Raw genomic sequence first — 12,381 nt, 5'->3', positions numbered from 1 at the left:
AAACAGGGAATACCAATAAAGCCTTATGGAGAGCACAGATATTGTATGCATGAAGATTCGTGCCTGTCCATGTGCTTATATGAGATGACTTGAATTTATCACAGTTCTTGGGTTAATTTCTGTGCTTGTGATTTTTGTTAAGATACTCTAAGGAGAACTTTGGTGCTGAATTGCCATCATCCTTGTCATTAGTAGACACTTGTAGCTGCAGGTTTTGATTTCTTCCTCCTTCCTCAGCACCAAGACGCCATATTTTTTGTTATATGAATGACTGCATCTTTCGTGTGTGAATCTTTCTTTGTGGCAATTCCTTTTCCCAGAATTTATTTGAACTCCAATTAATGGCTTTCTTTAGGTCTCTAAGTACTAGGATATGAAATCAAGTCAATTTTTAGATACAACTTTGCTTTAGGCTGGGATTAATAAATAAGTTGATCTATAATTACTGTATAACTTTATCTTAAGATCACATAATGGGTTAAATTTTCATGCAAAGTTTTCTTGAAATTTTATAAATTATTTTATCTGTTTTTTATGCTTATGCTTCAAATATATCATTGATTTCTAAGTCATCTGCATGTTTTCTTTATGCTTTTCCTCCAGTATTGCCTATGTCCAAGAAAATTTTGCATCACAGAAATTGCCTCTCCAACTTCCATCTATAGTGAGAGTTCTGAACAACTCCACCAGCACTATTGTGGCCAAAGTTTAAATTTACTTACGTACAAAAGATATTGCTCAAAATGCTTTTAACATGTCTTTTCTGAAATGACCTCAGCCATCCTAGCTTGCCAAAGATAAACAGCATTTCTGCTCGACAGGCGTTAACCCTTGGAGGAAGTGAAGTCCAACGCTGAATGCAGAGGCACTTGCTCCGAGCACTCAGGGTGCTGTCGTAGAGAGAAGCAATCCTCCCTCCAGATCCCAGCACTCAGGAAGGCTGCAGGGCTGGGGAAAACCAGCACAAGCCTCAGGGTTTCTCAATCACAGATGGAAAATGCTGCTGAATGTTTCTGACAGTAAAGGAGGAGGGTCTGGGCCAGGTCAGCCTGACTGTTCCTGCTAGAGGATAGGAGGGTAGGAGGAAGGCACAAAGTGGGATGAAAAACAAGTGGTGGCTGATGAGCCAGGCTCTGGTTCTTGATGTTCTGAAGATATTCTGTATAGGTTAAAACAATCACTTGAAAGTATTTTTCAGAGTTTAAGTTTCAAGAATTTTTATATTTAGAGTTTCAGAGTGCTTTTATAGCTTTTTATAGTAATTTTTACTGTTGGTTTTATTCCAGAAGAGTGTCCTGTAGCATGATACTTAAAAAAACCTTAAAAGGAATCCACAATAAGGACACTCCATTTGTGTGAATGAGTTGCAGCAGATATGATGAAGCAATTCTTAAAATCCCACAGTTGCTGTTTTCCTTTCAACTGACATGTTCCTGTTTTTAAATAAAACAGTTGAATGCTAGGTTTAAAGAGAAATTCAAAGAATGCTGTGGTGTTATTGGAAATCTCTGGCTATGTCCAAGCAGAAAGGACAGTTGCATGACTGCGTTGTACATGGCTGACCATGCTATAGGAGTTCTTTGTTGGGATATGCTGTAAATCATCCTGAATGTTATCTTTTCAAACCCAGAACAGAGACAGAAGGAGGGTGAAAATTTAAGTCTGGATAAATTTCCTACAGCTTATCATGCAGAAATGTGTTTATTGGCATTCTTTGAATGTAGATACTTGAAGTGCTTAACAATCTCTGACTGATGAGGTCTATTAAATGGCCATGTGCTGTAATTCACTTTGTCTGAATTGGAGAAAAGTTCCTGGGCAAAAGCCTCTTAGTCTTATGAGGAAAGGTTGCATACTTAGTCCCAGGGTAATTGCTAATAAATATACCTATTTAATGGGATGCAATGACAGAGGAAATAGTGGGATGTGAAAGGAGATGGCAATTGTTATTGAAAAGCCTTAGTAAGGTATCATAAGGACAATATTTCTGTGCAGTGGTTTTCACCATGAAAAATATTTGACTTTAGTTTGAGTGTGAGACTGACTTCATTGTGGGTCTAAACAGCATTAATTACAGTCACATTAATCTCTATTTTGTGTAGGAGGATTCACTCTGAATCCTTTATTCAAAGGCAGTTGTACTGGTGTGCTTTAAGTCCCTTCCCCCACAGCTGTTACACATTTGCAGTAGCAGGTCAGGTGAACCTGGTCTACCTTTGTGCTTGGTTATAGAGGGTGCATGCAACCATGGAGGCAAAACAGCTCGAGGGAAATAAAGTATAAAAATATATTTCATACCTCACCACTCTTCTGAACATACAGTCACTACACAGGGAAAAAGGACAAGTACATTTAGAAGAGGTGTTTGGGGTGAGATACCATAATTTGTGCACATGATTTTCTACAAGCAGAACTTCATGCCAACTCACAGGTTTGTGATTGTGGGGACATGGATGCCTGCACCATGCCTTGCACTGCCCAACATTGCTCTATGGGGTAACTGATGTTCCTGCTGCTTGATCTCCTGAGCTGGACTTCTGTTGGAAGCTGCTCCATCCCTTTCCTGGCATCCTTCAAGACAACATTTGTACAAGGAGCTTGTTCTGTCAAGGAGCAGGAGTAAGAGAAAATAAGTTCATATCTCCAGAGCTCAGCAAGAAAGAAAAAATATTTGAATTTGTTTGCTTTTTAAAATATTTGTCACAATGCCAAGCTATTTTAAGCAATCTGGCTACTTCATCTCTACTTACTATCCTCTTCTACATCTGAATTATCACAAGCCACCTAAAATATGGGAATCAGATGTGAATTTTAATGTAAGAGTCATGCTTCAAGCTGACAGGGGTGGGAGGGGGAGCTGTCATTGCATCAGCCAAGATTCTCTGGTGGAAGTGTTGATTGATAACCTATACCTGGGAAAGGAGCAGAGCACCCTTCCCCTTTCAGTGGAATGAGTTGCTTTCCATTCCCTTGTGAAAGAAGTAGGTAACCATTGCCTTCATCTCCAGGTATATGAAAAAATTGCAAAGTCCTTTGTTCCATTTTTTTCCTTAGGTAGAGCTCACAAATGATCCAGTCCTCCCCACTGGTGGTGCTGGCTGTCATGCTGGCCAAGATGGTTGGTGCTCAACATGTCCCTGTAGGTTCCCTCAGGAAGCTGAAATGCATTCCCTACTTGGATGTGGAACCTTTTGTTCATGACAGGAGAAAATGGTGAGGTCTCTCATGTTGCTGATCTGCAATTTTTCTGTGTCATGTTTTACACAGAGGCTGTGTGGCTTCTCTGAGACCTGGAGCTTAGAGAGAAAAAGGGGAAAATGGAGACCCTGGTCCTGAACAAGGCCCCCATGGTGTGATGTGCTGTACAAAGAAATGAAAGACTCATTTTCTCCTCAGGCTTGTGGTAGGTTTTGAATTACCACAGCCCCTGGAGTCCTGAGAGCAGTAAGTGCTCCGTAGTGCCCAGCTGGATGCTGTTTATTAAGGGTCCAACTGAGAATCCAGAGGAGGTTTGCACAGACCATTGTCACAGTTTCTTGTGAGCAAAAGCTGTAGAACAGAGGAACAATGGCAGAGTATGGTGGAGTGTGGTTTGACTTCTGGATGACTGGTCTGGGCTTCCTGTATGTTGGGTACCATAAAATGTACACTTTCAGGTGGTGATTCCTGCCATCCAAAGACAGCAATTAAAGGGAGGTAAGAAGAATTGTTTTTTGGAAGTGCTTGCATTAACTAAAGACTAAATTAATAGCTTGGAAAAAAAGTTGCATCCTGTATTTTTTTTAATCTACATAAATCCATTAAGTCTTGTGCATCTTTCAGTGTATGAACCAGTATCCAAATCTTCATTTTTTCATGGCATTGATGCCAGGTAATAAGTACTGTTTCCTCTCCTAAGTGTAGGTGCTGGGTCTGTATTTATCCTAGTTAGTGACAACTCTGTACTACTGTCTTCTATAAAATAATTAGCAGAAATGCTGATTCTTTAAGATGTTCTCTAGGAATTAATTAGGTATATATCCACAGCCAAAGCTATTTGCAGGACACTTCACTTTTCTCCCAGTACTGAGGTCTACTGGGCAATCTTTTAGCTTCAAATGACCCTCTAGAAAAATAAAATGTTGGTGACTCACTCTGTTCACATTTTCTTCCAAATGTAGCCATGTCTGAAAGGTTTTAACAAGCACATTGAATGCTGGGTATAATCTAACTGTGTTTATCATGAGAGGAAAAATTGCCAGCAATGCAGTAGGAGGAAATAAAAACAATCTGTGACATTATGGATGACTTCTATATGTACCACGGCAGATAAAACAGAGGGGAAGAAGCCATAAAGTTTCCCATGGTATTCCAATTAGATGACAAGCCCATGGAAAGAATTATAACTGCTTTCCTGGTTCAGAATGAGGTCCTATTCACTTGAAGGACATATATATATACATTTATATATATATAAAATTTCATTTTACTCCCACTCCTTCTTTTTTTTCCTCTCCAAGCACATTAAAGAAGATTTCTGGACAACCTGATCACAGACTATACCAATACTCTAAAGCAAAATACATAGCATCCCAACTTGGTAAGGATTTTATAGCTAGACACTTTATAGACTGCCAAGTTTTAGCCTAAATCCTCTTAGACATAGTCTGAGTAGGCTGATATATATCTCAAATAGCAGATGTAGTTGCTAAGCTGCTCTCCATCATATTCAAAAAGTCATGACAGCCAGGTGAAGTCTTCAGTGACTAGAAAAAGAGAAACTTCATACCCGTTTTTAAGAAGGATAAAAAGGCAGACCCCAGGAACTGCCATAGACAGTGGGACTGTAACCTCAGCAAGTTTGTGGATGATGAAAAGGTGAGTAATGCTATTCATCTCCTTGAGGGAAAAGATGTCATCCACAGGGGCCTTGGCAGGCCTGAGGAGTGGGCCACTGTGGAGCTCATGAAGTTCAATGACGTCCTGCACCTGTGCTGGGGCAATCTTTGGAAACAGTACAGACAAGGTAATGAATGGACTGAGAGCAGCCCTGCAGACTTGAGGATACTGGTTGACAAAATATCAGATATGAGCTGGCAATGTGTGATTGCAGCCCAGAAAGCCAACTGTAACCTGGACTGTGTAAAAAGGTTTACTCTGCCCTTGTGAGACCCCACCTGGCACATTGCATCCAGCTCTGGAACCCTCAGGACATGGATCTCTTGGAGCAGGTCCAGAGAAGGTCCACAAAAATGATCAGATGGCTGGTACACATCTCCTGTGAAGAAAGGCTGAAAGAGTTGTGGTTGTTCAGCCTGGAAAAAAAAAAGCTCTGGGGACACCTTGTTGCAGCTTTTTAATGCTTAAAGGGGTCTTATAGGAAAAATGGAGAAAGACTTTTTATCAGGGCCTGCAGTGATATGAGAAAGGTCAACAGTTTTAAATTTAAAAGAGAATAGGTTTAGATTGGACATAAGGAAGATATTTGTTATGATGAGAATGCCTCATCTCTGGCAGTGTCCAAGCCCAGGTTAGATGGAGCAACCTGGTCTAGTGGAAGATGTCCCTGCCCACGCCATGGGGTTGGAACTAGGTGATCTTTAAGGGCTCTTCTAGCCCAACCCATTCTATATCATTCTGTGTCCCTGGTCTCCCCAGCATACTTGGATGCTCTGTTACCTTGTTATCCTCTCAAACAAATGATGCTTCACCATTCAGCCACCTTAGACCTCTGGGATTTGGTCTGATCTCCAGCTCTCTTGTAGCTTGGGCATCCCAAACCCCTGAATAGTGATTTAAGGGATTTCTGGTCTGCCTCTTAAAGTAAAAAATATAACAAATTATGAGGTCTACCATTAAGTCTTTGTAACAATTCCAAGCCTTAGATCTTATTATTTCACCTAGCATAGGGAATCCACATATAAGGATAAGACAGTAAAAAAAAAAGAGTCTCTTTACATGTTACCTTATCTCTTTTTCCTCTTTGCTTCTGAGCATCCTTGATACTTTAGCAGAAGTTCTGGAGCAGAAATTCCACAGAAAGGTGTCTGGCAATGATCTTTTCTTTCCATGTGTTTCCCTGTGGATCAAGGTTTCTCTTTCTTTTTTCTCTCTGACTGATCCTGCAGCTAACAAGATGCTGTGGGAGCCTGCCTATTTGCTTCTTTAGTCTTTTTTCTCAGTGACCACACAGTTTATGTAAGGCTCTGCTGTTTTTAAGTTCCACTTATTTGCTACACTTTAGTAGCATTTTAAGTAGTATTTTAATCTTCAAATGCCTCCACCCAGATGTAATTTTGCAGAGACTGTCCTCTTCCTCTGGTTGTGTCGGCTTGGTTGAAGGTTGCTGCTCTGGGAAAGCGTGGGTGACACGGTTACATTTGTGCCAGGTTCTGCATCTTTGTTCGGTATTATTCTGATAGAGCACAAGATGTATAAACTGTGCATTGCTGGATTCCCCAAATCAGAACAGGGGTCAGCTATGTAGGAACTGGTAGCTAGCATGTATTTATAAACAGGTGATAAATTATATTTGTGGATGCAGAGTGAAAGATTCAGATAACTAACAGCTTGCTTAAATGCCACATAAATTAGGATCCTTCTTCAATGGAAACTGAAAAACCTTTGGTAAACAGCACCTGGTTGGTAGCAGAGAGGAAAAGGGACAGACTCAAAAGAACAAGTGACTTTAGGTACTCAGCACTGGTACCGTCAAAGTGTGGATCTTCTCTTAGTTCTTCATCGGTGTTAAGGATGATGAGACCTTCAGTGTTTGATCATCTTGTTGATTCCACTTACTGGTCTGGATGAAATCCCTAGGCAGAAACTATGTTACACACTGAATGGAAAAGCAAAACCAGCCCTCAGATGAGCAAGGTGGGGGGCAGCACTAAGGTCCAGCCCCACAAAGGGATGTGACTCCTAACTGCTGCAGAAGTCAGTGGGTACATTGAGAAGCTCCATTATCTACACTGTGATGACATCTCTGTAAATACTGCTTTGTACAAAACTGGTGGAAGTGAGACCTGGATCTTCAGTGGTATTTCACTGCCTAATTTGTATTTAGGCACTGTCATCTCTGGATGCTCTGCTTCCTATGGAGCGGGGAAGCTTAAGATTTGTTTTTTTAATACTCATTATATTTTTGGAACCTCATTGATCACCCTGCCTGTTTTATTCTGTGCTCTGGGTGATAAGGCTCCAAACACAGCTGTATCTAGTGCAGGGCTGCTACAGTGCACTATGATTTCCAGCTACATTGCACACCACTGTAAACACCCCCCTTATAAAATCTGGTTCACTGGAGCACTCAAAGCTGCTGGCTGCCAGGGAATGTTCCTTAATGAGGGTAAGGAGTACTTGAACACATCTATGACTTGGCAACCCTTCCTGCTTTTTATAAGCTACTATACACTTCAGAGAGAAAATATCTTAGAGGCTACTTTTTAATGGGACAAGTTTACTTAAGAGCTGAGTGGAGTTGGTGCCAGTAGTTCTGTTTTGTTCTAGCTTAATATTAGCCTTGTCAAAGTTCTTATAGTGTCTCCTGGGTGTTTCTGTATTGCATACCATATAAAGCTGGTTTTGGGAGCCAAGAATTTTGGCTGGAATATATATTATAGTGGTCTCATTATATTTTTCTAAAGTGTATCAGAGGTGGCCCTATATTACAGATCCATGGAGCAAGGCTGATTTTTTTTCTCACTCTCTTCTGGTTTTGCCTTAGCCCACACTGCAGACATTGGATCCAGAATTTGAGCCAACCCAAGTCTGAGGGTTATTTGGGATCCAAGGTCTTGGTTTGGCCTGTAATAAAATTTGGGTAATTAGTGATTTTTTTTAGACAATACCCTAGATTTTGAAAATCACCAGACTTTTGGGAGGGTGCTTTTAGTTTGGGCCTGCACTAGCAACTACTACACGAAAAGATTCCTTTCTCGTCCTGCTGACATAAGTATTCACTCAAAGACAACTTGCCAACATGGAGGAACATGTGGTGCATCCTGTCTTGCCTCTCTGAGAAGATGTGTGTTTTATGACTGCTTGGTGCTTTCTTACTGACAGACATCATTAGGTGGTGAACTTGGCAAAGTTTTCTCATCAGAGGGCATCCAGCCCATCTTTTCTAGAGTGTTTGTGTGGGAAGCTGGATCCTCTTCTGGCTGCACAAAGGAAAAAGGGAGCTGTTGTAACAAGGCTTTGTCTTGGGAAAATCCTGGCTACCACAGAAAAGATGGAGAGAATGTGTTGAGATGTGGGTGAGATTTGTTAAAATTATGTTTGGGCTTTAAGCCTATGTCAGGTTTAAGAAAACATGGCAAAGAACCATTTTTATTCATTTTTTTTTGCCTATTCTCCTGTGCTGGGTTTTAAGTTTGGTGTGATCCCATGACCCAAGAAGCAGCTGTATGAGCCATAAACAGTGGAATTGAACCCCTGACAAAAATACTATGGCAGAACCAGGTGCTGCTTTATGTGCACGGCAGAGCAGCAGTGCAGCCTTGCCTTGGTTTCAGTGTGGTGCAGTTGGTGGTGCCCACGTGGGATGGGTGAAAGGATCCATTGTTCCCTCCTGTACCTACAGCAGCTCTGTGTGGAACAGTCCAGCGTGTCTCCCCTCATGATCCTCTTAACCTGGCCAGGGGCTGTTGCCAGCTGGCTTCACTGTACACCAGCTTTCCAGGTGTCCTGGATTTCCAAGTAAATTGTATTCTATTTGCCGTCTTGTATGGCAGTTGTCTTCTGTTAAGTGGGCAATTTTCCTTATCTCTTCCACAATCACTCCTCCCTCAGGAGAGACATCTGCTGATAACAGGCTATTGAATGTCACTGCCTGACTGATCAGAACTAGAGCATCCCATTGTGAGAGGCTCCACCTAAAGGGAGGAGCCAAGCATTCCTACCCGGATATAATCTTGAGGTTCTGGAACACCAGCGCAGCTTCTCCACAGAATTTACTAGAGGAACAGCTGCCTCTTCCACTGGATCTTCACAGGAAGACTACAGCTTTCTACAGGATCCTTGCTCCACCTGACACTCCAAGAGGACTGCAGCCACAATTCCAATTGGACTGCTACCAACACCCTGACCAACAGGGTGTCAGGTTGTGTTCTGACTCTATCAGTGTTGTTTTAGTGTACTGCATTGTTAATTTTATATTTTTATTTTCTTCCCTAATAAAGAACTGTTATTCCTGCTTCCATATTTTTGCCTGAGAGCCCCCCTTAATTTCAAATTTAAGACAATTCAGAGGGAGGGGGTTTACATTTTTCCATTTCAGGAGAGGCTCCTGCCTTCCGTAGCAGACACCTGTCTTTCCAAACCAAGACACCAGGTTATCCAGAACTGCTCCTAAAAGCAACAAAACAAAGTGAGGAGTTGATGCACATGAATCTGTGTAAAGAAGGTTAATCTGAACATGAATGGAAGGCAAACTTCCAGCTGGGCAGAGTTACTGGTGTATATTAACCCAAATATTTATGTTATGGAGGCATGCTTTTCTGACAGGTGGTGGTAAACAAGGCTACTTAGCTCTGTAGTTTTCAGGAGACCTGACTTTCTCTCTTTATAAGAATTTTGGAAAAAACCCCAAAATTTAGTGACACCGAATGAGCTACAAAGATGAACTAATGGGCCTTTTCAGCTTTAATCCTCAGAGAACAGAGACACTGTTTTCTACTGTTAAATTTCACCCCAAACTTCAAATTTTTCATGAAGTCATTTCAGTGTCCAAATCCATTAGGAAAAAAAGTCACATGCAAACAGTTTAATCGTGTTATGTGAATATTCAAAGGAGACAGGGAGAGGGAGGCTATATGGAGGGAGTTCTGTTTTCAGGCCTGCCCCATTTTCTCACGTTGCTTTGGCCAAACCAATTAATTTTTCAAAATTCTCAGTTACAGAGGGGAAAACAATGCCTCCATGTCTCATGTGGCTTTCAGTGTCCCTTGTCTTTGCCAAGTATTGTCAATTTCTTGAACAAAATTCTTTTGTTTAAGAAATTGGCCGTATGTAAAGGCAAGATTTCTTGTGAACTCTAGATGATTTTTCACCTGACCTCATTTTGACTATTTAATGAAGCTACTACCTAAAGGTAGTACATGAATCAAAGTTATTTTATCTATTTAGATTGGTGAAACCATAAAAAGAAGCCCAAGATTCCAGTTGCATTACTGTTTATTTTTAGAGCAGACTCTGAACAAATGAAACAAATTGCCTTTCCCATGGTAGAGTAAATACCAACAGATATAAACCTTCCTCTAATCTAAAATAAACCTTTCCCAGCCATTCCCTTTCTTAGCCATTCCCTTTCCTAAAATGTCCAGGATGAGAGCTGGCACGGTGTCCTCCAGGTTTGGAGCTGAAGGCTTCCACAGAGTGGTGGGTGAGGAGCAAGTGTGGAGCTGGCTGAAGTCAGGGATTGGAAGGGCTGGAGGGATTTGATTGGAAGGGCTGGAGGCTGAGTTTGAGCACAGTGCTGACCTACTGGCCGTGGAAGTGCACTGGTAGTTACTGCAGTGCTCATAACCAAGGTTATACAATAGAAGTTACGGACACAGGGATAGTGAAGACGAGCCAACAATCCGTCGGATTGAAATCCTTGAAGGACCTCGTAAATACTTTAATGTTTACACAGGGCCTGTATATTTTCACAATTACCTTTCCATGAGCCCAAAATGTTTTAACACTGGAATGTTTTCAGGCTTTAAGAAGTTATATTTTCTGATACGTCTGAAAACTGCAGGCTCAGCTTCTCTATTGGCACATTTTTTCTCATGAACAATTAAAGCTGGATTCCTTTTTACCCCCAAATATGCAGAATGTAAATGGTGGGTTTTACTAAAGTTATGTATTGATTATGATCACGGTGTAGTGAGAAGAAAAGGTTTGAATTTACAAGAGAATGCTGTACCATAAATTGGCAAAAAGATGCATATACAGTATTTGCCTCTATAATAATTAAGAAGTGATAAGAAAAATGACTTTTCTGTAGAGAGATTTTTGAGACAAACAAACCTATAAGGAGATTGAAAGGTTTGAGGCAGTTCTTTAAAACCTCTGGGTGAAAGTTTGGAGGCATGAAGACATAGATCAAGTGTAGGGAATTTTGCAGCAGCTGAGTGTTCCTCTGGTTTCTGTCACAAGGCGCTTCTCTTTTCTGTCCAAAACAAGGCTCCTGTTAGAGTGTGAATGGGACTGTCATGGAGCTGGCACACCTGCTGCATGTATTAGACAAGCAGTGACAATGGATTGGTACTTAATATGAGGCTCTGGCTCTTGCTGTGAGGTCCATTGTGAATCGGCTGTAAGGTCCATAGTGAGTGTAACACAGATCCCTTTTGGCTCACGGACAAGACTTTCTGCCTGATGTTGAGAGAGGGATAACAAATCCACAGTGACTTTTGGTGGTGTTTTCTATTTCTGGGGAGTCCTGAGAAACCAAAAGAAGTGACTTCTGCACACTTTCTGCAGAAGGAAAGGCGCTGAAGCAGCATCTGGAACTAATAACCTGTGTTTCACAGCTCACTGGTGGGCAGCAAGGGAGCCGCTCCGGCTCCAGCAGGCCCTTATGTAAAACCTGCACACAGTGATTTTCAGCTGTGGGAAATCTGAAACGGCTTCTGCTGGCCCGGGGAGGAGGAGACTGCCTGACTCCCTGTTGGCTCACCTGGGACAACAGGCTCCCTGCAAGGGCATCACCGCAGCCTTCAGATGTGGTAGCACGCAGGTGGAGCATGCACATACACACACACTCAGAGGAAAATCACATCCAGCCATCAAATGGGGTATTCCACTAATTGGAAAGTCTGTTCTGGTGTCTGGCCACCATTTGGCAGATACTGACAGTTTCCACTTAAAGGCAGCCAGCCTCGCCAGAAAGCCAGCTGTGCGGCTGATCTCATGAAGATGTCATTGAACAACCCTTTGAACTCCTTCAAGAAATGGTGGGTCTGACTCGAGGCAGGCTGGAATCCCCTGGGGGTCTTTGCTGGATGTGGGAATACAGACATCCATTGACGTAATAGTTACACCTCAGCGTTCCTGAGTTGCATGTAAGGATATCATCTTCATTCTGGCACCAGGGACTCCTTCCAAGTTCACCTTAAGCTGAAACAGAGTTCTTTGGTGTTCATATGTCACTTTTTCTGTTCCTGTGAGTGTTGCTACGTCCTCATAAATATTGGTAGGTTGTCATAATGGTTGCCATGATGAAAAGACTTACTTATTAAAAAAGAAGAAACAGATGGGACAAAATACTTCAATGAATTTCAGCATGTTTGTGAAACTACATACCCGTTTTAGAAAGATCAGTTTTGTGAAGGTGGTAAATGCTATTTCACACAATTGTGAGTACACCGAGCGTATACAGAGTGACAGCAGAAGTAAGGCAAAAATAAAAAG

General features: G+C 41.7%; 1 pseudogene; it reads left to right on the top strand.

Moving 5' to 3' along the window:
- The window catches only part of LOC128942568 (chloride channel protein D-like), an 87,209-nt pseudogene that overhangs the window by 41,086 nt on the left and 33,742 nt on the right, over positions 1-12,381 (top strand).

The sequence above is a fragment of the Melozone crissalis genome, unplaced genomic scaffold (assembly GCF_028551555.1).
Source record: "Melozone crissalis strain CALT ecotype California unplaced genomic scaffold, PUWL_Pcris_2 ptg000042l_1, whole genome shotgun sequence".
Lineage (NCBI taxonomy): Eukaryota > Metazoa > Chordata > Aves > Passeriformes > Passerellidae > Melozone > Melozone crissalis.
This window is presented reverse-complemented; position numbering and strand designations above follow the sequence as displayed.